The sequence below is a fragment of the Choloepus didactylus genome, chromosome 6 (genome assembly GCF_015220235.1).
Source record: "Choloepus didactylus isolate mChoDid1 chromosome 6, mChoDid1.pri, whole genome shotgun sequence".
In the NCBI taxonomy this organism is placed as follows: Eukaryota; Metazoa; Chordata; class Mammalia; order Pilosa; family Megalonychidae; genus Choloepus; species Choloepus didactylus.
The window spans coordinates 137,500,768-137,527,038 of record NC_051312.1 but is presented as its reverse complement, the minus strand read 5'-3'; the positions used below and the strand labels follow the sequence as shown (position 1 = coordinate 137,527,038).

General features: G+C 40.2%; 1 long non-coding RNA gene across 1 annotated transcript; it reads right to left on the bottom strand.

The window, feature by feature from the left end:
• Positions 1-5,695: 5,695 nt before the first annotated feature.
• LOC119538635 lies at positions 5,696-20,699 on the bottom strand. Its single transcript, XR_005217601.1, has 3 exons — positions 20,681-20,699; positions 17,889-18,003; positions 5,696-5,719 (listed from the first exon to the last, which is right to left on the bottom strand). It is a non-coding gene; the product is annotated as an uncharacterized LOC119538635 (long non-coding RNA).
• Between the last annotated feature and the right edge of the window lie 5,572 nt (positions 20,700-26,271).

Genomic DNA, 26,271 nt, shown 5'->3' with positions numbered 1-26,271 from the left:
TTTCCGTATAGTCCTGTATAGTCACATAACACCACTAGCTATATAAGGACATCCCCATTTCTTCCAAAGAAGGAGGAAGAGTCAAAGAAGGTAGAGAGACAAAAGAAAAAGAAAAAGAAAGAAAAAAAACCATGATAGCTAAAAAGCAATGAAAGGAAAGATAGAATTAAACTAAAGTAGAATAAAAGAATCAGACAACATCACTAATGCCAAGAGTCCCATACCCGTCCCTTATGTCCCCCTCTTATAGGCATTTAGCTTTGGTATGTTGCCCTTGTTACATTAAAGGAAGCACAATACAAAGCTTCTGTTAACTATAGTCTCTAGTTTGCATTGATTGTATATTTTTCCCCAATACCACCCTATTTTTAACACCTTGTAAGGTTGACATTCATTTGTTCTCCCCCATGTAAAAACATATTTGTACATTTTATCACAATCGTTGAGCACTCTAGGTTTTGCTGAGTTATACAGTCTCTATCTTTATCTTTCCTCTTTTCTTCTGTGTCCCACATGATCCTCACCTTCCTCTTTCAACTATACTCATGGTCATCTTTGTTCAGTGTACTTACATTCCTGTGCTACCATCACCCAAAATTGTGTTCCAAACCTCTCACTCCTGTCTTTTCCTAACTGCCTGTAGTGCTCCCTTTAGTATTTCCTGTAGTGCAGACATCTTATTCACAAACTCTCTGATTGTCTGTTTGTCAGAGAGTATTCTAAACTCTCCCTCATATTTGAAGGACAGTTTTGCTGGATATAGGATTCTTGGTTGGTGGTTTTTCTCTTTCAGTATCTTAAATATATCACACCACTTCCTTCTTACCTCCATGGTTTCTACTGAGAAATCTGCACATAGCGTTATCAAGCTTCCTTTGTATGTGATGGATTGCTTTTCTCTTGCTGCTTTCAGGATTCTCTCTTTGTCTTTGACATTTGATAATCTGATTATTAAGTGTCTTGGTGTAGGTCTATTCAGATCTATTCTGTTTGGGGTACACTGCACTTCTTGGATCTGTAATTTTATGTCTTTCATAAAAGATGGGAAATTTTCATTGATTATTTCCTTTATTATTGCTTCTGCCCCTTTTCCCTTTTCTTCTCCTTCTGGGACACCCATGACACATACATTTATGTGCTGCATGTTGTCATTCAATTCTGAGACGTTGCTCATATTTTTCCATTCTTTTTCCTATCTGTTCTTTTGTGTGTAGGATTTCAGGTGTCTTGTTCTCCAGTTCCTGAGTGTTTTCTTCTGCCTCTTGAGATCTCCTGTTGTATGTCTCCATTGTGTTTTTCACCTCTTTGGTTGTGCCTTTCATTTCCATAGATTCTGCCAGTTGTTTTTTCAAACTTTTGATTTCTACCTTTTGTTCACACAGTGTTTTCTTTATAGCCTTCATCTCTTTTGTTATATCTTCCCTGAACTCATTGATTTGGTTTTTGATTTGATTTAGCATATTTCTTTGAAAGTCTTTAATAGATTGTTTCATTAAAGTGAAACAATATCTCAACTGTATCTTGATTGAGGTGTAGGTTTGTTCCTTTGACTGGGCCAAAACTTCATTTTTCTTAGTGTAGGTTGTAGTTTTCTGCTGTCTAGGCATCTGGCTTCCTTGGTTTCCCCAATCTGATTTTCCCAGACCAGAACAGGTTCAGGTCTCAGAATGAGGTTATATTCAGGGTGTATCTCAGAGGAATCACAGACTTTCCTGTGAGGTTTCCAGTTGCTGTGCTTTTCCTAACCTGCCCAGCAGGGGGTACCTGTCAGCCTTTCACTTCCAACTGGTGTAAGGAGCTGTGGCCCCTTCAGTTTCTGTTTTGGCTGTTTTCCCCCAGGCTCTGGGGTCTGGTTCTGAAGGGAAAGCTGGGCCCCACCTCCTTACTTTTATGGAAGATACACCCCCTAGGGAGTTATCATCTGCATTTGAATAGTCTCTCTGATTCTGTTATCTCCACCCCTGTCTAGGCCAGAGCTCTGTGAAAATGGCTGAGGCTTTCTCCTCTGAGCCTCTCAGGTTGAGAGAGACAAAAAGGGACAGAAAGCCCCCTTTTGGAGCCAGTACCCAGCCCCCCAATTTCACTTGTTGGCCAGAGGTAACACCTGGTCTTCCGGGCTCCCCCTCCCAGGACAGATGAGTCTTCCAGTTCTTTAAGGTCAGTCATCACTAAAAGCCTCTGTCTGCTTGTTGGGGGTTTGTAGCTTGTATTCGGCAGTCCAAATTTGTTAGTTAAAACCCCAGTTGGAGCTCAGCTGAGCTATATTTGCTTGCTTGGAGAGTGCTGCTAATTTCGACCACAGCGAGGTTTTGCAGCTTAGCCTGCCATGGGGGAAGGGGGCTCTCGGCATGTTTTTGCAGTTTTACTTACAGATTCTGTGCTGCAATCTCAGGCATTCATCCCAATCCAGGTTGGTGTATGATGTGTGGATGGTCACAGTTGTCCCCCAGCAGTTATTCCAAATTATTTACTAGTTGTTCCTGGTTGTTTATTAGTTGTTCCAGGGGTCTGACTAAATTCTACTCCTCTCTATGCCACCATCTTGCCCCTCCCCCAACTCATTTTTAACCATGATCATTAAACACACAGAGAATCACCCACTGAGTTTTCATCTATCTCCCCAGCTCCCCACTCTGTTTTGTTCCTTAATTTTTTCTTCTTCTCTAAAAGAACTCATTGTGTTTCCTCTTCTTTACTACTTAAAAAATGTCATCAGAGGTTGTGATGAGGCACAGTGGTCTGGCTTGAGAATTGGTCAATATAAAATTCCAAATATAATCAGCCCCAATGATGTGGCAGTGAATTATTCATACAATCTGAGGAGGAATGTGAGAGCATGTGTAGTCACATAACAGCTCTTCTCAAATGACACAAAGCACATCCCAAACAGATCCCCGTGATTCCACCTTGCCAGGTGGGAAACCAAGGGCCAGGAATGCAAAAGAAGTGAACCAAAGTGGTAAGTAACATAGATGCAAATGTCAAATGTTTTCGGGGGCTCTAAGACTATGCAGTAAATCCCCACCCACTCCCTCTCCTACCCCTATTTCCTGTAGGATGAATTGTTTTGTTTTTAAGAGAAACACATAGGTGAAAGGAAAATACAACCAAATGAGGGCACGGGGGGTCACATTATACACATACCCAGCATAGCCAAAACAGATAGGAACAAATGGGCACTAGAACAAGTTCCCAACATATTTTTTTTAACCAGGTATAAGAGGTCCTTCATGAATGGTCCCCATCTACCTTGCCTGTCTCAATTTTATCCATTCTCCAGCTGGAAACTGAATCTCTATATAACAGTTTTACAAAACTCTCTCAAAACCCTCCAATATCTCATACCTGCCTGACTTTGCAAATGCTGGGTTTTTAAAAAATTTAATTTAATCTTTATTTTTATTATTTTGTTAGAATGGTAGGTTTAAAGAAAAATCATGCATAAAATACAGAGTTCCCGTATAGCACCCTATTATTAACACCTTCCATTAGTGTAGCATATTTGTTACAATTCATGAAAGAACATTCGTATAATTATACTATTAACTATAGTCCATCATTTACAATAGGGTTCAATGTTTGTGTTTACAGCCCTATGGTTTTTTTTTTTTTTGTAATTTTAATTCCAGCAACATATAAACAACCTAAATTTTTCCCTTTTAACCACACTTAAATATATAATTCTATGCTGTTTCTTACATTCACAATATTGGGCCTCACCACCATTCATTACCAAAACTTTTCTTTCCTTTTCTCCACCACTCTTCTCTTCCTGCCTTACTCCTATTTTCCTTCAGCCTTTGGCCTGAGCAGCAATGCCTCTGGGAGTACTTCCCAGCCCTCCTCTTCCTCTCTTCAGGGTTAGATCCCCCTCCTCTGTGTTCTCAGAGTACCCTGTACATGTTCTTGTGGTCATATCTCACTGTACTAACATGACTTGCCTCCTTAGCTGTCTTCCCTACTGTGCTGGTTTGGATGTATTATGTCCCCCAAAATGCCATGATCTTTGATGCAGTCTCGTGTGGGCAGATGTATTTGTGTTGATTAGGTTGGAGTCTTTGGATTAAGTTGTTTCTGTGGAGATGTGGCCCACCCAACTGTAGGTGATAACTCTGATTGAATTATTTCCATGGAGGTGTGGCCTCGCCCATTCAGTGTGGGTCTTGATTTAATCACTTGAGTCCTTTAAAAACGCTGGCACAGACCCAGAAGCTGGCTGGCTTAGCTCAGAGATGCTTTGAGTTGTGGACCCCTGACGCTGGCTACAGCTTAGAGAGACATTTTGAAGATGTCCATTGAAAGCTGACACTGACATTTTGGAGAATGTCATTTTGAAACGCAAGCTGGGAGAAAGCAGACTGCAGCCACGTGCCTTCCCAGCTAACAGAGGTTTTCCAGATGCCAAGGGCCTCTCTCCAGTGACAGTACCCTATTGTTGATGCCTTACCTTGGACACTTTAAAATCTTAAGACTGTAACTTTGTAACCAAATGAACCCCCTTTATAAAAGCCAATCCATTTCTCGTGTTTTGCAAAACAACAGCATTAGCAAACTGGAACACCCACCAACAAGTGGATTCCTTGAGAGTGGGGACTATAGCTTTGTATTTTGACTGTCTGACACATACTAGGTCTTCAATAAATGCTTATGTGAATGAATACTGTTTCTAAAACACTGTTTCCAAAGAAAATAACTCCTTGCTTGATTTCATTTTCCTTCATTAACAGATCATTTTTTCCCACATATAGTAAGGATCAGGTCTAGCAGACTTGTTATATGGAACGATTATGATTTTCTTAACTTAAAAAGAATGATAGACTGCTGGGCTTGAAAGGACATCCAGAGGTCATTTTCTCCACCCCTACCATACCAACGTGACTTTTCTGGAATTGTTAAAAGATTTCAGTGATGGAAAGCCACAAAAGTTAGCAATGGACTCAACTGGCATGTTCAGATAAGTTTCGTTTTGAAGACTCAAGGACAAAATTTCCAACTTGTTACCCCTTCATGTCGAGACCTGTGAGTGCATAGAAAGTAATGTAACTCATCTGCCTATGATTCATTTACCCTTCATCCATCAAACTGTGCAGTTGCATGAATGTACTTCACGCCTGTTTAAGCTTCCTTTTCTTGACAAGGAAGTTTGTTTTGGGGAGATAACTGACATCCTAAAATTTGAGGACTTACAGGGAAATTCCGAACTAGTCAAGGCAAAGAGTCTTGAAAGTTGACCTCAACATTTTCCCAGCATAGGTTAATAACCTGGGGATAGGAGAGTGGGGGTAGAGTTAATAGTGCTGTAGATTAAATGGGTCACTGATTAATTGACTGAATTTCCCAAGAAATCAGTCACAAACAGCAGACTTCTAAGTTTTTCCCAATTTACTGTACAGTCATGACTGGCTTCAGCTTTATGGCATGAGTCTAAAATGTATAAAAATGATTGGAGGTCACTGGAAACAAAACACTCAAATAGTAGTCAGTTTGAAAAGTAGTAAGAATGGAACAATTCAAATCATGAGTTGCATTATTACCTATGTAAAAATCCCATGCTAAACTTTTAATGCCTTATAATGACCCCAGCCAAGGGGTTACTCACAAGGGCTGAGTGAGGTCTTTCTTGCTTCTTGGTGTGATATGAGCTCAGGATCAAGAATGTTAAAATCAAACTTTCAAATGAGAGAATCCATCTGACCTGGTGTCAGATTACTAGTTATGCCTGAAAAAAAAAGATAGCAGAATCTAGGGTAAGGCCAATGCATCAAAATGAACGTGATGTCCAGAACAGACGTGTGAGTTAGGAGGCTGGCTGAGTTAGGAACAGCAGGGGTCAGATGCATGCTGCAATTCGTAATCTTGGGCTGAACCAAGGGAAAGTTGGTAGATTCAGATCAGTTCCCATTATAGGGTGAGACTCCAGGTTCCTAATAACCCATCTAATTCTTGAAGCACTCAAATCCTGCCTCACGGTGCTCCAGCCTGTGCTTGAGTACTTTTGGAATTACAAGGCCATTTACTTCAGCAGGTGGCCCATTGTACAGAATGACTGGCTGTTAGAAGATTCCACCTCATATTGAATCAACATCTATTTCCATGTTTCTTCCACCCACTGGCTCCTTTTAGCGGTATACACAAGTTAACTTCATTGATCCCACTGAACTCTGAGTTTTTGGACACAGCTTTTGTGATCTCCTTGATTTCTCTTTTCTCTAGACGAAACCTTCCTAGGTCTTTCTACTTCTTCTCTTTTAACCTGTCTTCAAATCCCTCCCATTTTTATGGTTGTTTTCTTCTGAAAATTCTTCTCTTGCCACTCTACCTTTTAAAATGTGCTAGAATTAGTTATTTTTGTGTGTGTGCTAATGAAGGTGTCAGGGACTGATTTAGGTGATGAATGTACAACTATGTAATGGTACTGTAAACAATCGAAAGTACAATTTGTTTTGTATGACTGCATGGTATGTGAATATATCTCAATAAAATGATGATTAAAAAAAAAAATGTGCTAGAATTGAATATTTGGATCTCTTCATGCTTAGACTTTGGAAAGTCCAGGATGGGTTCATATTATCTTTAAAGTGAATAGTAGACAAATTTCCTTTTATTTGACAAGGTCTCCCTCCCATGATTTTTCTGTGTTTATCGCATATAAGGGGCATGTTGGTAGGCATGTTTGTTTATTGGAAAATTCCCTTCTCATTTCAAATTTTTAGGGACTGTTGAGTGAAAGTTCCTGCCTCAGACCACATTGAAACCACAGCATCAAGTGCAGCCATACAATTCACGGACAAATAGCTCCCAAACTTAGGAAGAAAGTGACTCTGTATACCATTCAAAAGCAAAATGGAACATCGTTGTTTTATGTGAGTGTAAGTGGAAGACGAGAGAATATTTATGGTAGGATTAGTGAAAGAAAAAAAAGTCTTATTGGTTTATTTTTCCATGGAGAAAGCCAGATTGGGTAGAAATAGGGTATGTCTGGGCCTTGGCTATACATGCACACAGAATTAATCAAGAAGAGAATGTACAACTGTATCAATATGTTGTTATTTTTATGGCTATTTATTGAGCTTCATTCGTCTATGGCACAGAGAACAGTCCATAGGCTCCGCAGGAAAGTTTGCATGACATCAACTGTAGCAGAAAACAGATGGCCGTCTGATCTTAATAACTGTATTTAAACAGAGCTGAATTGCTATTAGTGATACCATCAACAATGATTTACTTGGGAAGCATGGTAAAGGGACTTTTGCCCCAATGGAATATTTTTTCTTTCAATGTTTGTGGTTGTCTACACAACACTGAAAACATCTGGATATAATCCAAACCTTTCAGTCCATCATCTGCATGGCTGGTACATGCAATGCCAAACAACTGAACATTAGGAAAGACAAATGCAACTAGTTAAATTATGTAGGGCTGTACAGATTACTAGATCTGAGTGGTTATTCAAAGTTGATCAGTAGAGACACCTCACTGGGACAAAAGAGAAAGTGTAATTCAGGTCACCCCCATTGATTAAGACCCCACTTGGTTCTTCATTGCTTGTAAGTCCAAATGCCCCAATAGGTCACTTCATTATCTGACTCCAACTTATCTTCCCTGCCTCATCTGCTGCTTCTCCTCCCTCAGTGAACAATACGATCCAACTACACCAACTATGCACCATTTTAGGAATACTTGATGCTTTTTCCATGTTTTCAGGCAGGCTTTTGCCATGCGCATTCTACCTGACATATTTTTCTTTCAATTTCTCTGTCTGATAAATTTCTACTCCCCCTACCCATCTTTTAAGGCCATACTCAAATATTAACTCCTTTGGTGAATACTTTACTTACTTCTCTGGACTGAATTGGTTGCTTCACGCTCTCTTCTCCTACAGTACCCTCGGTGAGTGTGGTTATCACAGGTTTTGTTGTCATTATTTGTTTACGCAGCTGTCTTTTTTATTGGACTTGGAGTGCAATAAAAAACATGTCTTTTAATCTTTGATGTTTTTGTGCTTCGAAGTGTGGCTGGCTCGTAGTTGGTGTACTATAGACGATATCTGAATAAATTAATTTGAATTTAAAGTCTTTTTTTCAATGAGAGGACTTTAATCTTAATTTGGGTTCTTGTTCAACAATTCACTAGCTATATAGATGACAGCTAAAAGAATGGATCTCGATCCATTATTGATTGGATTACATAAATTTAAATACTAATGTGTTAATCAACTTCAATTCACTGACTGTGTATTTTGCATTTCATATTTTTATGCACCTTTATGGAAGGCAAATTTTTATATTACTTTGAAGATTATTCACAAAATATACTTCAGTATGTGTGTAGCTGTGATACATGACTTATGAGGATGCCTGAACTCTCTTTGGTAAATTTCCAAATCTCTCTTAAAATGCACAATATTAAAAAAATATAGTGAATGTTAAATACCTAGTAAGCATCACAGAAGTTATGTTCACAGCATGAAAAGCTATAAAAGGATTATAGAATGTCCTATTATTATTTGGCAAGAAAAGGAAATTTCCTGTGTTATTGTTTCATGCAGGTGTATATGTAATGGTAACTTGGAAAATACATATGTGAACATATATAGCATATATAGCATATATGTATATTTCATCTATAGCAAGTGCATACATATAACACATTTATATAAATACAAATATACATTTACATTCAATGAAACAAAATCTGCAGAGAAAATTACTTTATCCTCTTTGAGACATGCCAAAATTTTTCATTTCTCCACCAAAATAGTCAGTATAAAATGGATACTGTAGAATGAAGGATAATTCAGGACTACTTTCACCAGACTTAAGGGCATGAGATAATGAAACTAACTCCTGGGATAAGCATATTTATTGGGTTTGTTATGTATCAAATGTAACAAAAGTGAAGGGTATGAAGAACACCCTGTGTGGTTCTTTTCACACCCTCTGATCACACAATTCCTCTTTAATTCAGTTGCAGTAGAGCTTAAGTGGCTTCATTGATGTGTTAAGTGTGGAATGATTTTTGTATAAAATAAAAAAGGCTCCATTATGCGTCCAGAAAAGCCTGTGTGTGCTTGTTTATGGAGACAGGAAGTTGGTTTCCCACACAGAACAACAGTTCTGTGATGCTGAAGCACTGTGTCTGAAAGAAGAGTAAAGGAAACTTAATTTTCTACCTGGCAGAAATCGGCTTCTGGAGGAAGGAGCAGACAATGCGATTGGCCTGCAGCTGAATGAGAGGACTTGATTGATTTTCAGAAAATGTGCCGTGCCAAGTAGAGAGAGGCTGTGTGGAATACTTTTGTTAGGAAGATGCATGCTTTATAATAGACTCCTGGTTTCTGTACCTTGCTTAAAGTGATGCATTTCCAGGGTCCTGAAGTCACAGGTGGGGGAGGGACAAACGGTTTTTTGGAAAAAAAGCATGTTCCAAAAACATGCTTCCATGTTTTTAATTTAATTTAATTTAATTTTAAAGTCAGTCACCACTCCTTTCTCTTTCTTTCTTTCTTTTTTTTTTTAAAGCAAGAATGGAGAATATTTCTGAGACTTTCCAAGAAGAACTTTAAAAATCCATCCACGGATTAATTATTTAGGCATGGATATAGCTCCTATCTGCTAGGAGTGGATTTTTTTTTTGAGTGTATTTTTCTTTTTTTTTTGCAATTTATTGAGATATATTCACACACCATGCAAACCATCCCATGTATACAATCAATCAATGGATCACATTATCATCACATAGTTAAGCATACATCCCCTTGATTAATTTTAGAACATTTTCATTATTCCAGAAAAGAAATAAGAATAAAAAATAAAACCCCAATCCTCCCCATACCCCTCATCCCCGCTATTGTTGACCAATAGTATTGGTGCAATACATTTGTTACTGTTTAGGAGTAGATTTTAATCTTGTTGTAAACCTATGGAATAAGCCCTACACTGTGGTCATAGGATGAAGAGGAGTGAGATCAGAATCCATCTGATTCTCATATTCTGAAGCCCACCCCGTTTTCTCTCCACCATTCTGCCTTAAACTCTGGGGGGTAGTGGGATTCTCGGTGCCCTCCCCATGGCTCATTCTACCCATTGTTCTACCCCCATGGTATTGACACCATCACCTTCCTCTTCATCCTCTTTATGAACTAGTCGAAAGGCTTATGGTTTTAGCTGGGAATTGTTCAAAGAGAATATATCACATAGCTGTTCCGCTCTGCAGTCTGATAATCGGAAACAGACCCCCGTGAAGTGGATCTAAATGGCAAGAGTGAATGGAGGACAGAATGAGCTTAGGGAATTCTTCCATTGGTAGTTTTTACCTTATTAATATTTCAGACGTAAGTGAATTTTCTGGGTGAAAAGCTTGGTAAAGGACAGTTATACCAGTTCCACATCTAAGGAAACTATCATTTGGCTGTGGAAACTGTGTGGAGGAGGCAGGACTAGAGAAGACCTGGTTAGAGAAGTAAAGACGAAGGATATTCCAGACACAGCCATATCCTTTCCACTGATTATTTAACTCTTTGCTGTTGGTCTTGTTCTTTGATAACAGAGAATATTGTTTGAATCTTTTCCTGCTGATACATCCTCAGTCTTTCTAAACCTACTACTAATACTCTACTTCTTCTTGCCATCAGGTGTGGGCGAATTTTTCCTTAAAATTGATGTCACCATATCCATTTGATCATTTTAAGTCTGTTTAGAAAAGGATTTCAGAGTCAAGGACAAGGAATATTCTAACGGAAGGTTTTGGTCTAATAGTGGCAACCGTTAGTTTATTCCCTCTTGCCATTCAGAATGAATTCTTCCTCCCTGACTCCTTTAATAGCCTATTGTATTTCATGACAATGCACAGTGACTCCACCCTGGCCATTATCCTAGATGTTTAACGTTCCTTCTTCATGCCCTGCTCACATTCCTCTTACGCATTCCTCATCCAGACTCTCGTCCACCCCCCATCTATTTGTGTAATGCTTGGTATGTGGCCATCGCCACCAACAATAGATCCTGACCAGGTCACGTGACTGGACTTTCTCATGGTGGGTGCCATTTTACTTGCAGAGAATTAGCTGTTGCCCCAGAGCTAACTCTCTTACCTCCATGTGACATGGTTTCTGATAACCAAAACCAAAAATGAACCTTTCCAAATCTCTCTTCACCCCTCATATATATTAAAAAAAAAAAAAAAAAAAAAAGAGAGCAAAGGATACTGAATCTATATAAGCCAGTGAAAAGATGGGGTCAGTTCTGATCCTGGTACTTGTCACAACTCAAGTGCAGTCCTTAATTCCTTTTTTTCCATTTTTTCCATCAGACATTTTCTCCTTCTTTCCTTCCTTCCTTCCTTCCTCCTTCCCTCCCTCCCTTCCTTCCTTCCTTCCTTCCTTCCTTTTCCTTTCTTTCCTTCAACTCGTATTCACTGAACAGCTCCTTTCTCAGGGAGAAAGCATAAAAACCAAATCAAATATTAAAATGGCAACCCAAGGCCATTATAGTTTAATAACCAAAATAAAAAGGAACAGACTTTATGAGCATATGTAAAGTACTATGTAAGGCTAGGACATTATTGTCATGTTATTATTATGGGAGAATGATATTCCTGGGGAGACAGGATAATGTAGAGATTGAGAACTTGGGCTTTGTAATCAGAAAAACCTGAATTTCAACTCCACCTAGCTGAGTGACCATGGGCACATTACTTAAAGTTTCTACCTCTAGGTTTCCTCATCTGTAAAGTACAATCTGTTAATAAATGTACATAATGCAACAGGCTATTGTGAGACTTGAGTTGGTTGGGCTAATATGCATCCACACATCGGTCCCTTGTATATACGGTGAGCTGCTTAAAGGCAGGAACTATATTTTATTTACCTTTGCACCCATATCTTAATTACTAGTGCTTAGTATATTGTAGAAATAGTCAAATGACATGGAGTTGTTAGCAGTGAATTGAATTCAGACCTGCAAAAGGAAGAAGCCATGGGTCTGCTTTCCTAAGAGCTCTTTTAAAGCATGGCTGGAGTTAGCCTGGGGAGCACACAGTCAAGGAAAGGACCACAGGGCTCTGACTTCCAGCCCAGATCCCCCCGCTGCCACAGAGCTGCCCTGGGCCTCAGAGGGTCTGCATCCACGACTAGGTGGCCTGGGCGCCTGAAGCCCGGTGTTAAAATTGACCCCTGTGTTTACTCCTTCATGACCTGGACTCCAGAGATCATGGGAGCACCAAGAACGTCCCACTTAGCTTATTTTTGCTGGGTGCTTATCAGGGCACAAGGCATATCCAGGACATTAAGCTGGCTGGAGTTAAAATGATTGAAGGGTGTGGAGCTGACATTTGGCTAAATGCAGTTAAGAAATTCCTTGGCTAAAAAAAGAAAATCTTTATTTTCTCTCTTTTCTTTCTTTCTTTCTTTTTCTTTCTTTCTTTCTTTCTTTCTTTCTTTCTTTCTTTCTTTCTTTTTTCATAAGATCTGAAATTTTATATATATATATATGTGTATATATATATATATATATATATGTATATATATATATCTGCAGTGCCAGATGAAGTTTCTTTTTCTCTGTGTCTTAGGGGCCTTATCTGATTTTAATCAGTACTGGTCTGATATGATTTGAAACAGCTGAAGCTGAAATGCCCTTGAAAAGAGATATCTTAAGTTGGAACAACTGCAGCTCCCTACCTATTCTGCTCCCCTCCTCCAGTATGTGCTATCGAGTATAAATATTGGGGGTTATGAATTTTACCCTTAGAGTACTTCAATGCCCTGCAGAGTTTTCTCAGCAATTTTTCAAGTCTTGTTAAGCATAATGCAGCCAGTTCTTGATTATCCACAGAAAAAAAAAAAAAAAAAGGAAATGAATAGTGGCACAGATAATCCAAAGCAGAGAAACAATCAAAATGTTACTTATATTTGACTTTGGAATGCTTTGTATGGCTTTCGGGGATTCAGATTTTCCTTCCCAGTGATGTTCTGCTCAGGAAAAAGTTAAAATGAGTTTGCATTCCCTAAGCCCACACAAAATAGCTGAGGGGGATGTGGCTCAGCCACATGCTGGGTGGCAGAGAGAAGGCAGCCTGAAATCTGAGGGCAAAGAATTCCACTGATAATTGAGATGTGGAAAATGCCCATATGAATAATTAAGTGCTGACCGAATAGAACTCGGGCCTTGTAAATTAGTGTGGACAATTTTCCAGCCCACATTTTTAAAAAACCAGGTTATCCTCTTGGAGAGGTTACACTGATAGTGCAAACAAATGACTCCGGCATTCTTTGCTTCTTGCAATCCATCGAAGTTGGCACAATGTGAAGGGGTCGGGAACTGTTGCTGACGCCACTGGGATTCAGTCCTCAGCAACTGCACTCTGGCTTCATCCTACGACCTGCTTCGATTGAACATATGTAGGTTTATGAATGTTTTTGTAGAAAATAATAATAATAATAATAATAATAATAATAATAATAATAATAAACAATTTATCTAGTTTGTGTGCCAGACTTCTATGCACTCAGTATTGTCTCATCAGTTATAGGAGTTACTATTTTTGTTCCTGTTTACAGATGAGAAAACTAAGGCTCAGGCAGGTTCATTCCTGATTTAAGGTCATCAAGCAACTCACTGGGAGAGATTAAACTTGAGCCCACAAATGTCTCACCTAGTCTGGATAACTAAGTTAAGCAACAGAAGTTAGGCATCACCAAACTGCTCACTGTTTGTATATTTACCTGGTTTGCCCTGCAATGCATTTAGAAAATAAATTCAAATAAACAAAAATTTTTGAGCTCTGGCTACTATATTGAATGTGCATATATATACATATATGTATCCATAGGTAAAACATGAAATATTTCTGATATTGTGTTGAAAAAAATCTAAAGAATATTTAGATATAATTTCTGCCTTTGTGGAATTTTCAGTTTAGAATGGAAAAGAAAACAAAGAAACCAGATGACCGCAAAGTAAAGCAGAATGTGACAGGTGATACAAGAAATGGCAGGGAAGGGACAAGTCACATCAAGTTGGGATAAAACAGAAAAGGATTTCAAAAAGGAGGGTTAAAGAATGAGTGAAAGCAAGTTAGTGGGTAATGACAATGTAATATGTGTGATGTTGCCAGAGGACCAAAGTGCCACTGAGATGGGCCGTAACAATTCGATAGCATTTTACTAAGAGCTCCGATGCAGATGGGATGGGATTCCAAGCGGTGGGAATACCTTTGACAAGTGCATCCTGGTGAGAAAACACCCGAGTAGTCAGAGAACCATGAATTAATCTGAAAAAAAAAAAAAAAAAAAAAAAAAAAAAAAAAAAATCTGCTCAAGGAGAAGAAATGTAAACCAAAACAAAAATAATAACAGAAAGAAGAGTCTGAAAAGAAGGGTCTACATAGCATCATAGTCCTGCCAAGATAAATAAATAAATGTGGGGAGCAGGAATAGGAGAGAAGAGGGGAAAGGGGGAGGCCCTTTTTGTTATCCAATGCTGGACAGTGAGCACATCTTTCAACAATTATAGTGCTGGACAGAGGTTAGAAAATAGGCAAAGATAAGGAAGAGCAGCTCCTCAAACTCGGGTCTGCTGACCCCTAGCCTAGCGATCTTCCCCTAGGCAGGCTGGCTTTGGGGTGTGATGTGAGCCCTGAAGCCAAGCCTCCAGGGAGCCTCAGAGTAGCTGCTGGGAAGGAAGTAGGGATTCCAAGAGGCTTACAAAAGTTAACTTAAGGCTTACAGATTTTCACTTAGTTCTGGAAATTTCCACAGCCAACTAAATCAGAACTTTTGGTCTGCCCTGATCTCTCTTTGACATGTTTTCCACCACCTTGCACTCTGCCAGACCTGGTTTTACCTGTATTAAAATAGAGGAGACATAGTGTGATTTACCCTGATTCCCTTACTTCTTCATTACTTTACCATCTTAAAATATGCCTGGGCCCCTTCTTTAGATTAGTCCTGGGTCTCTTTAGTTGGGGGGCCTTAGATATCTCTGAGCTCCATTTCTTGGTCCTCTGACAATTTCATAAGTCACTATGGACATGACCTCCGTGAAACTGACCGCAGTGCTGTGTGTTCCCAACAGAAAAATTCTACCCATCTCCCTGTAGTGGGCGCTGTGCCGCACCGCTCAGATTCTCACACCTTTCAGGACCCGGGCACTTGTTTCTCCAGCTGCCAGGAGTGTTGGCTGCTTACCTCTCAATTCTGGGAATTGTTCTCAGGTGAGCTTCCTTGAGCAAGGTATTGCCCCCTCTGCAGAAGCATTTCACATCCAGTGATTGCCCAGACCCCTAACCACAATTCCAGATGTAGGGCTATAGGAGCGCCAGACCGCCAATGGATCTGCTGAGCCCTTTGCTGTGACTGTGCCATAGCTCAGTTTCTTCCTTTGCCTGGTCCTGCTTCCCTTACTCTCTCAAAAATATCGTTCCCGAGAACACCTAATGAACTTCCTGCATGCAAATCTCCACCTCAGAGTCTATTTCCCAGGAAGCCTGACATATGACATTTCTATTGTCCTATTTATATCGTAGTTTGTATGTTGTTGCTGTAATCACCTTCTCCATAATGAAAGAGGAAAACTGCAAGCTTTGAAGGGCTCAGGGATCAAGATTCTGCACAATAGAATCCACTGGGTCAGGCCTATAGTCCTATCCATTTTATTAATTCTTGAGCTTGAGTAATTTGTCATTCCTGTGTTCTGACTCCTCGAGTTCAAAATGGGTGATAACATATATGAAAGGTAATGGGGAATAAAAATTGACAATGGTTAAGAATCCTTGGAAGACCATTAAGTGCTGTGGGAACACTTAAACTCTGTGGTGAAAACTCTGAAATCAAGAATCCAATAAGACTAAAACTGTTACAGAGTCTACTTCCTCGGAGGTAGTTTTGAAAATACCCTTTGCTTTATTTCCTGTGGAATATGTAACCACAGAATTACTCTGGGGACTCAGCCACACCCTAAATCTAAGTCTAACTCATTGAGTTTGACATGGATTCACTGGAATTTGGCAAGGAGCTCACCCAATTTTTCTATCAAATTGGATCCAAATGTTGCCTAGGTTGGCTGAGAGTTCAGTCAGAAGAGAAGACGAACCAGGCCAATTGACTGCTCAGTGGTGATATTTGAAACCCAAATAAGTTTGGCTTGGCTTTAAGACTGGGAAAGAAGTTTTGAACCATTGCACGTGATAGAAGCCCCAGCCCAGCTCAAAACCGTTTCCACTTTTTTTGGTTGCTGTTTCAGGTCTGCGTCTGACCCAGCTAATGTACACTGGTCACCATGCTCATTCTGCTTGCCAAGGCCAGGTCCAGGAAACTTTGGGTCCCTGTAAGGTCAAAGTACAGTGGCAGATGGGCAGGTTCTAATCACTTTTAATTCCCTCTGAAATACAGCGATCCTCAACAAAGAAGAGAGGCAGAGATAAGAACTGGAGAAACCACTGCTTCAGGCTCCTGGGAAGAGTCCAACAAGGAATTAGTTTTGAGTGTTGTTGGCCTGGTTGCATCTTCCCTCTTTACTCTGGGTATATAGAAGGTGATTGCCTTCTGATTCTTGGTATAGCGGCTTTGGCTAGCACATGCAGCACTGGTTTGGGTCAAATCATAAATCAGAGAAAGGTAGGTTTTGCTGCTCCCACCAAATTTTCTATCATACCTCCTTGAATACGTCCTCTTTTTCCTAAGAACCTCCACCATGACCTCCACTATCTTCAGACTCACCTACAGCTCCTCCAGAATCCCTTACTACCCCAGCACCCAACCACTGGGCTATCCTTTTCTAAGCAGTGTTCCATGCTCTGGACTTTCTTCCAACTCCACTCCACAGACCTGCCTTCACCCTATCACCCTCCACATTCCTCCAGGAACCACCACCCTTAGGGCTCGTCTGTCATAGATCCCGTCTCCTCAGGAACTAGCTGCGTAGATAATCTAATATGTTAAAGAATATATATTTATGGGAAAGCCCACTGAAACTGGGGTCAAAATATATGGGTTTGAGTCTTGGTTTACATACAGGCCATATAACCTTGGGCAAGACATTTAGACCCTTTAGTCCCCATTTCCTCACCTCCAAAATAGAGATAAGAAACTTAACACACAGGGTCTCAGCTTAAATTTAACTTCCACTGGAAAGCATCCCTTGATTTCCAAAGCAACATTACATGCCACTCCCCTATATTCTTATGTCATTCTGTAATTTACTTACGATAAATCTTATCATTTTGCATCTTAAGTGCCTGTTTACTTTCTGATCCTCCCTACTTTGAGACTCCTGAGGGCAAGGACTATGACCCATCACCCTTGAAGCAATGCCTAACACGTAGCTGGTACTCAAAATATGTGTATTGAATAAATGGGCCACCTCTGAGAGCATTTATAAATAGTAGAGATTGTTCCTTCCAGATAGCATATTTAAATTGGAACAGTGTCCTTTTTAGACTATGCCTTTGCTGGAGAGGAGACCATAATGGAAATGTCAGGTGCAGGAAAATGTTTGGAAACAGGTGGGGTTCATGATGTCCCTCAAATAACTCCACGTAGGTGGCCTCTTGCTCTCTCCAGGCGTCCAGCTGGCCCTGAGCCCGTGCACCTCAAGGGGGATGTCTGAGACTCTTAAAACTTCCTGCTTTGTGTCAGTGACACTAGTTTGGCTCAGTTTTCACCTCCAAGCTGGAATCAAGTGTTCCCCAAGTGTGGAAAGAAGAGGAGAGGTGTCTCTTCCTCTCCCTTGACCTCCTCCCCTCTCCTCCCCTCCCCCTTTTCTCACATTTTTCATGGAAGCTTAAACCAGATTCCCACAGGAGAGCCTTGTCCGGTAGTCAGGCCAGCAGCCTACACAGCTGTGGGCTCTGCACCACTCTAAGCAGCTCAAATTGGGGACAGAAAGTACCTGATGATGTAGCTTGTGCATTGACATTATCAGTAGAAGAGAAGAGGAAGGGAATACAGGGTACATGTGAAACTCCCATGTGGCGGTGCACAGAAATCTGCCTCTGCTAATGGGCCTGGTAAGAGAACACAAAGAGGATTATTTCTGTCATGCCTGTTGGGAGAAAATTTTCCATGTGTGTCACATTTCTACATATCTGGAAAGCAGAAGCATTGGCTGCCTTTTTTCTGGACTATCTTTTCAAGGATGTTTGTATAGAGATAGTCTGGAGCATAGGGAAGGCAATTTGCTGCCCAATATACAAGATTTGGGTTCCGTAAACTCAAGAGTTCCTGTCCTGAATGTACTCCACGGTGTGTGCAAATATAAGCTGACCCTCTTCTCACTGCCCTGTGAGAACTGGGACTTGGGGAACCAATGCAAAAATATTGATATTCATTCTGCCTGCTGTGCTGTGAGCAATCAAGTCTTTTGTCTCTGATCCTGGAGTCTTGTGTCTTCGGTCAGCACCTGTGAAATGGTGTCATGGTAACTTGTTAGCTTGTAAGTAGCATAAAATTTCAGACCCTTCACAGTTATTGACAAATCTCTGCCTTCTCTGCTTAAAAGCAACCTGTAAAGGAGTTTTGCCCTTTTTGGGTTTATGTGAGTGCTGCCTTCTATAGGAAAAGAGGTGAAGGGGAGAGAGAACACATATTAATTGAATATTCTCTTTTTGCCAATTGAATCCTCACAGCAACCCTAGGAGTAGACATTATCTTCTCTCTCTTATAGATGAGGAATCCTTGGCTCAACAAGGTGAAGTGACGCCCCAAAGTTAAGCACAGGTAAAGTGTGGGTGTGGGCTTTAAACCCTGGCTTCTTTGCATAGAGAACCTCTGTCCTTTTGTTTTTCCAGATGTGGAAAAGATGGTCAATCCTAGGTAACATGAAGGATGCTAGCAAGTCTAAAACCATTTTTCTTGCCACTCTAGTATCTGCTTCATGATTTTGCCTAGATCCAGCCCGAGGTGTGGTCCTATATGCCCTGCTTAATGGTATGCTTTTTTAAAACTTCTAACCCAGACTTCTGCCTTCCCATTGCTAGAATCCCAACCTCCTGTCACTCCTATTGCTCAGCCTTGGTTTTCTTGACCTTATTGCCCTGATTTTTTTCTATTCAAAAGGAAGCATGTGAAACCCCTTCTCTGATATCACCATAGAACCAATAACACTCTCCAGACTTCACAGTTCCAGAGACTCTTGTTTGGTTTTCGGATGTGCCTGGGGCGATTTGCATCCGGATGCTTAGATACACCATTTGCTCAAATACTGCTCCGAAAAGACGTTCCCATGATTCTCCTGCCACACACCAGCCCACTCTGCCTGAGGCTGTTACTTTCCAGGACTTCGTACCTATGCCACATTGTGCTTCAAGGGCTCATAAAAATATTTGCCTGGACCTACTATCCAGCAAAACCGGACCTCATGTTGTAGGAATGGAGCAAAGAATGGGCTTCTTTTTTGTGTCATTCCTGTTTGTTTTTCAATTAAGATGGAATGTGCATGTGAGTACAAGGAAAACAGAAAATAGCGGCCTTTTCCATTGAGACAGAGGGTTGGCTAGGTCTCTGCCTCTTGAATGTCACTTCCGACTCCTCTCTCTGGGGTCCTCAGATGCTTGTGGAAGCTATAATGGGGGCTATATTTCACTCCTGAAAATGAATTTTGTGAATATATTGGCCAATAATATCCATGTTTCTTTATGGAGTATACTTAATTGAGGAAAAACAAATAATACAGCAGACATAGCTGTAATTGTCTGGGGAAGAAAATGGCACTCCTCCCTCCCCCCGACACACACACACTACACATACACAAGCTTTGCAATGCCATCAGAAAATTCACACGAAGAATAGACTAATTAGCAAATACTGTTATTTTTTCCAACACTTATGAACACTGCCTAGACTCAGTATAAGCAAACTTTGAAGAAAAAGAAAAGGATGGTGGTGCATAGACCATGCTTTATGGAGTTTATAACCAAATACTATATGAGAAAGAAATAACCTACTCCCGACGGTAGCTAAAAAGATCCATATGAGCAGCACAGACAAAAAGTAGGTGCTGCAGATATTGGGAAAAAGTATCATTAGTCTCCCAGTTATCCAGACTGTACACTGCGGAGTCATTCTCACAACCCACACCTACTTCACTCCCACACAGACTCCTTCAGAATTCCTTTTATGGCCTTCTCTTCCTCCTTTCTGTATTAATGCCATCACTGTAAGTCTTTATCGATTTATATTGAAATTTTAATAACTCCCCCCTGGTCTCCTTGCTACTGGCCTCGGCCTGCTTCAACTCATCTAGAACGCAAAGTAAGCTTCCGAAAGCACTACTTGGATCCTGTTTCTTCCCTATTCAAACACTGTGCTGGATGCTAATTACCAATTGAAACAAAGTCAAATTTTGAGGATGGGCATGAAGGAAAAATCCAGGATTGAGATGATCTGGGCCTATACGTAGGATGGTAAGAGTGGGAAAGGGAAAGAAAGGAAAGGAGAAACAAGACTTGATGTTTGGAATTTGGGGATGAGAGGAGGTGGTATTACTAAGAACTGTAGGATTGAGACCTGGAAAACTGGAAGATGGGCAAATGGAAAAGAGTGATGAGCAAATTTGTAAGGAAAGGTGATGAGGTGAAAAGATTCAGGATTCTAGTAATAGCATCTACTTATTAGAACATGGGAGGTATTCAGTAGATGTTTGTCGGACACATGAATAGAAGAATGAATGAATAGGCCTCTTACTTGCATTTTATCCACCATTTCATTTTATCTTCACAACAATCGGAGTTGGTGGTTCTTATTATTTTCTCCATTTTTCAGATGTCTACACCAGGACTCAGAAAAGTTGTTTAATTCTCCCAGGATCCCACAGGGAATGAGCGGCAGTGCTGGAATGTAAAGACCGATCAGTGATGCCACAGTCCATCCATGCTGTTGCCCTCTGGAAACATCTGATGGTAGAACCAGAGCTGGGAAGACAGATCACAACTAGAGAAATAGCTGTGGGACTCATTTGCGAAAGGCAATTGCTCCTGATTGAGGCTACCATCATAAATGAGGCACTAAAGAAATTTATAGAAAACAAAAGAGTATAGACTGCTTGACCTGGGCAATGGTAAATGCCAACACTTTGGAGATTGGTAGAGGAATAGGAATCCCTGAAAGCAATAGAGAAAATAAGAGAAGAGCTAATAGGAGAATAGTCAGGGAACCAAGCAAGAACAGAGATTTGCCAGTAAATATGTGACCAATGACATCAAAAGCTGCAAAAATATCCTCTAAGGGAGCACCAGGGCCAAGGTGGTTGAAGCGGGAGGAGAGAGACTGGACTGCGGCAGACAACCTGGGTTAGCGTATTCCTTCTGCTTGCACCTGGAGCAAGTTACCTACATTATCTGAAATTTGTTTTCTTCATTTACCCAACGGTGATAAGACCCATTTGGCAGGACTTTTATAAGGATTACATGAGATAATGGACTGGAGGCACCTAATCCAGTCCTAGCATGTCACAGATCACAGACAACATTTACAAGGCCCCAGGCACCAGTCCAAGCACTCAACACGTATTTATTTATTTAATCTGTACAACAACCCACATAGGTTCTGGTTTAGTCGGCTTCCATTTGCGGATGACGAGACTCGGGCTCAGAGAGTTTAAGTAACTTGCTCCAGGTCACACAGCTTGCAAGAAGCAGAGCTGAGATTTAAATCCAACTGTTCTGCTTCCAGACCCTATGCTCTTAACCACCATGCTAGCCTACATTTTGCTGAACAAATTGTCAATAGATATCAGTTCCTTTCCTTTCAAGCACAAGTAAGCTACATTAATTTTATTTTAATGTAGGTGGGTTACAACAAGTATTTAAACCAGGTGTAAGCAAACTGTGCCCATAGGCCAAATCTGGCTCACCACCTGTTTTTCTATGGCCCCCAAGCTAAGAATGGATTTTACATTTTTAAGTGGTTGAAAAGAAAACATTGTAGGACACACAAAAATCATATGAAATTCAAATTTCAATGTCTGTAAATACAATTTTATTGGAGCTCAGCTACACTCACTACTTTATATATTGTCCTTGGTACTTTCATGCTACAAAGCACAAAATTCAATAGTTATAACCAGATGCTGTATAGCCCACGAAGCCTAAAATATTTACTGTCTGGTCCTTTATTAAAAAAAAAAAAAAAAAAAAAAAAAAAAAGCTTGCTGAACCTCTGATATGACCAACAACCTACTTTGGCAAATGGAAGAGAAGTGTAATTTAGAGGCTTGAATTTCTCAGTGGGTTAGCTCACATTACCAAATCCAGGTCCCTAACTGACTGCTGCCACCACTTCTAAGGCTCTCTGTGGGCTCCACAAGCACTTCATTGGTGAAACATTTCATTGCATTTCATTGGTGGGGCAAAGCAGGGTAGGAAAGAAATGATGGAGCAGTTTGTGGTATTTGTTGGGTGGGAAAGAAGGCAGAAGGAGGAGTGCTGGGTAGGATGAAGGTGAGGCTTTCTTTTCAATCCTGAATTCCAGCTAGATGCATATATATCCCTTTTTTCATTGATAGAATTATAACTTTTAATGACTCTAGGAAGTACAGGAGCTCAGGGGTTGAAAAGCAGTGGTCAAGTCCCACCGGGACTAGTCCACAAGCAGCAAAGAAGCCTGCTCAGACATCTTCCAAGTGTCTAATCTATCTCCTCTCCCGGGCTTATATGAAAAATTCACTGGGTGATGGCAACACCTCAGGGGCTTCTGAGCAGGGCCAGAAGCCTGGTCTCCTTGGTCCTAAGCTGAGCTTTGTCAACTCCGGTATGTTGATGGCAAGTTGATTCCTCTCTCACTGCCATAGTTAAACAGTTGAACTGAAGTGAGATGAATTACCAGATTCTTCAGCCCATAATGGTTGTGTTCATATGCCCAGTCTATAAGATACAAGCACACTACAAGGTGACCACAGCAGGGATGTATGTGTCTGCTTGGGTTTTGATATTTGCAGAAATGCTTTTCAAATCAAGACCCAAGATGTATTAACTTCCCATAGGACATCCAATTAACAAGTCAATGTATTCATGTTGTCAGAGCATTGGATACAGCCCACCTTGTGCTAGAGTTTCAACTACCTGAATCTATCTCACCCACTAGTCTACAAGTTCCTAGACAGCAGGAACTCTCTTAAAATTAAAATTTAAACTGAATCTCATCTATTATGACTCACCATCATGCTATGTATTAGGGATGTAGAAGCCTTTATCCAAGAGCGTGGCAATTAGCAGAGCAGACAACATGTAAAATTTCAGTGTCATTCTGTGGTGTGAGGAGTCCTTTAGGAGGTAAAGTGGGGTATGAAGAAGTAAGTGGCAAAATCCACCTGGAGAGGAGTGGTGACACTCCTGCTGAATTTTAAAGAATGATCAAGAGTTTGTCTGAAATACAAAAAGCAGAATGAAGCACACATGCAGAGACTTGGGGGTCATTAGAGGACTGCCATGGGACATACCATACAAGGCCAGGAGGAGTGCAGGGTGAGGGTGGGGAGGTGAGGATGAGGAGCCTAGCACCACAGGCAGGAGCCAGATTATGGAATTTGGATTTATTGTGAATGTGATCAGAAGGCTTTGCATGGCATGCCTCTGACTAGTCCTCAGCACCTATCATTGTCTAATTGAATTTAATCTAGTAAAACAATGATTTACATTTCTTTTCCTCTCAAATGTTGCCTCCTCTTTTTCTTTTGCCTTTTCTTTTCTTTCTTTTCCTTTCTTTTCTTTTTTCTTTCCTCTCTTTCTAATATGATGTTGGTGACTGTCCTATTTTTCTCCTGGGAATGCCTCTCTGATACAGAAGAACATAAACAACACTGGGGCATGAATATAGACAACAACAAAAAAAAGTGAACTCATCCAAGAAAATACTGAAGCTACCTGGGTTAGTTCTGTTGAACTTCCAAACATGTTTTAAATTAGTTCATCTCAATCATGACTACAAGTTTAAGATAGTCAAAGCAACCTTACTGGAATTGGAACAAGGCATATTTGGTTTCTTCTAAAAATGTAAGAGTAGAACTCTCAAATGTAAAAATCACATGAAAAGAAAGCCCATAAGCAAGTTGTCCTCTAATAAATGGCATCAAATCTTACAAGCTATCAAAAGTCACGGTCACTCTGTTACCTGTCACTCATAGGAACAATACATACCCAGGAACTTCATTCATGTGGCCAGGGCCAGTCAAACGGAAGTGAGCAGAGAAAGAATCTGCAGCAGTTGAAACAGATGCATCATCCCTAGACTTAGGTTTTGCTCTTATTTTACACACAATACAAGCAGACTTGGTTGCCCAGTTTCCCAAGAAGACAGACAAAAGCAGAAAGTTCCAAGGGTGGAAAGGGTAAGAGAGAGATGGCCAGAGACAGCTGCAAGGAATATTCTGAGAAAAAAAAAAATACTGTTGGTTTGATAGGGAGGTGGCAGAAAAAAATACATAAGGAAAGCTCCATAAACTAAAAAGAAAACCCAACACAGAGTATCCTTAGGTTGTTTAATAAGGAAATGGAGGCCTGCCCACCTCAATAGCCTCCAATGCAATGTCAAAGGAAGTCAAAGAATAACGATTGCTTTTCATAATAATCCCTTCCCTCAGCATAGTTATACTTGAAGCATTTGGGTTCATAAAGTAGTAAAGGTTAACTATTCTGGAACAGTCACTTCTGCAGAAATAACTATCTCACTCTGCCATGATGCCAGTTATAGGAGGCATTAAACCACCTCATCCAATCTTAGCATAATTGTCTGTTTAGTTACAGTAATAACAAAACTTGCCAGTTAGAGAACTCATATCTTTTCCCATATACTAGATATGACCTTAGGCAAGACTCAGTCTCTGTATCTGTAAAATGATGATAACAATACTAATTATAGTATAGCTCTGTTGCAGGGCCAAAATAAGATAATGCATGTAAGGTAGACAGTATTTTATTTAGTCAATGCTCCATAAGCATTAAATGCTGCTTATTATTACCACACTACCACTGCCACTGCTGCCACCACTGCTACTGTTGATCTTTACAATAATACTGTGCCTGGATTCCTATCCAGGCTCCATCATTTATGAGCTGTGTGGCCTTGGGTAAGTCACTCAACTTCTCTGTTCTTCAGTTTTCTCATCTGGAAAATGAAGACAGTGCTATATAGTATCTACCCCTCAGATTGCTACAAGGATTAAATAATTTAATATGTGAAAAACACTTAACATGGCACCTAGCACAGAGGAAGTATTCAAGTAATATTAGCTGTAATTATTATGTTGTTGCAGTTATTGTTTTTGTTTTTTCCTCCATTTTACTTAAGACAGTGGCTCTCAAAGTGTGGTTTGAAGACCTCTGGTGGTCCCTGAGACTTTCTCAGGCTGTCTATGAGGTCAAACTATTTTCACAGTAATAATAAGACCTTATTGCCTTGTTCACTCCCATTCTCTCCATTGTACAGTGGAGTTTACTGAGGTTACATGAATTGTGAGATTGCATCAGATGCGATGCAGATGCAAATATGAGAATCTAGCTATTTTTCATTAAGCCAAACAGTAAAGAGATCTGAAAAAATGTAAAACAATGCTCTTCTGCCTAAGTTTACTTTCTTTTTTTGCGGGGGGGGGGGGGGGGGTGGTTATATTTATTTTCCATAAAATACATTGTTTTTATGTTAACCTGAGATGGATTTATTGCTATTTTTAAATAAACAAACAAATATTCTTTTAACTCTTCAGTTTTATTTCAAATTCGGTTAGTATCAATCGATATAGCGCACATAAACAAAAGTTCAATCATTTTAAGTGTATAAAGAAGTACTGAGAGAAAAGCTTGGGAACTGCTGTCTTATGAGATGAAGCTTCAGAATTGTTGACATCCTCAAGGTCACTTGCTTGAGCTTTGAGAATAGGCAGAGTCAAGCCTTAACCAAAGAGTCCTGATTCTGAACCTAGTGGTTATCATAATACACCATGCCCCAACATCACACAGCTCCCCACTTGGGGAGAGAGGCCACTGGTTATCACAAACCTTTAATCGTTGAACACTGTTACAGGGTTCTGTACCAACAGTTAGGTCAACTTGGCAAGATTCTATTCTTAATGTGGTATTCAAGGCCAATAAATATTTTCCGACATCTTAAATTTTACCCCAAGCCATCTACCACCGGGGCAACAATTTGCATGTAATTCTTGCCCATGATTAAGAAGCAGGAACTAGTGTTAATATTCTTGAGTTACGGCTTCAGAGACACAACTGATTCTCATCATGGGTTTTCAATCTCAAATGTCAGATAAGACTTCTCACCCATATGTA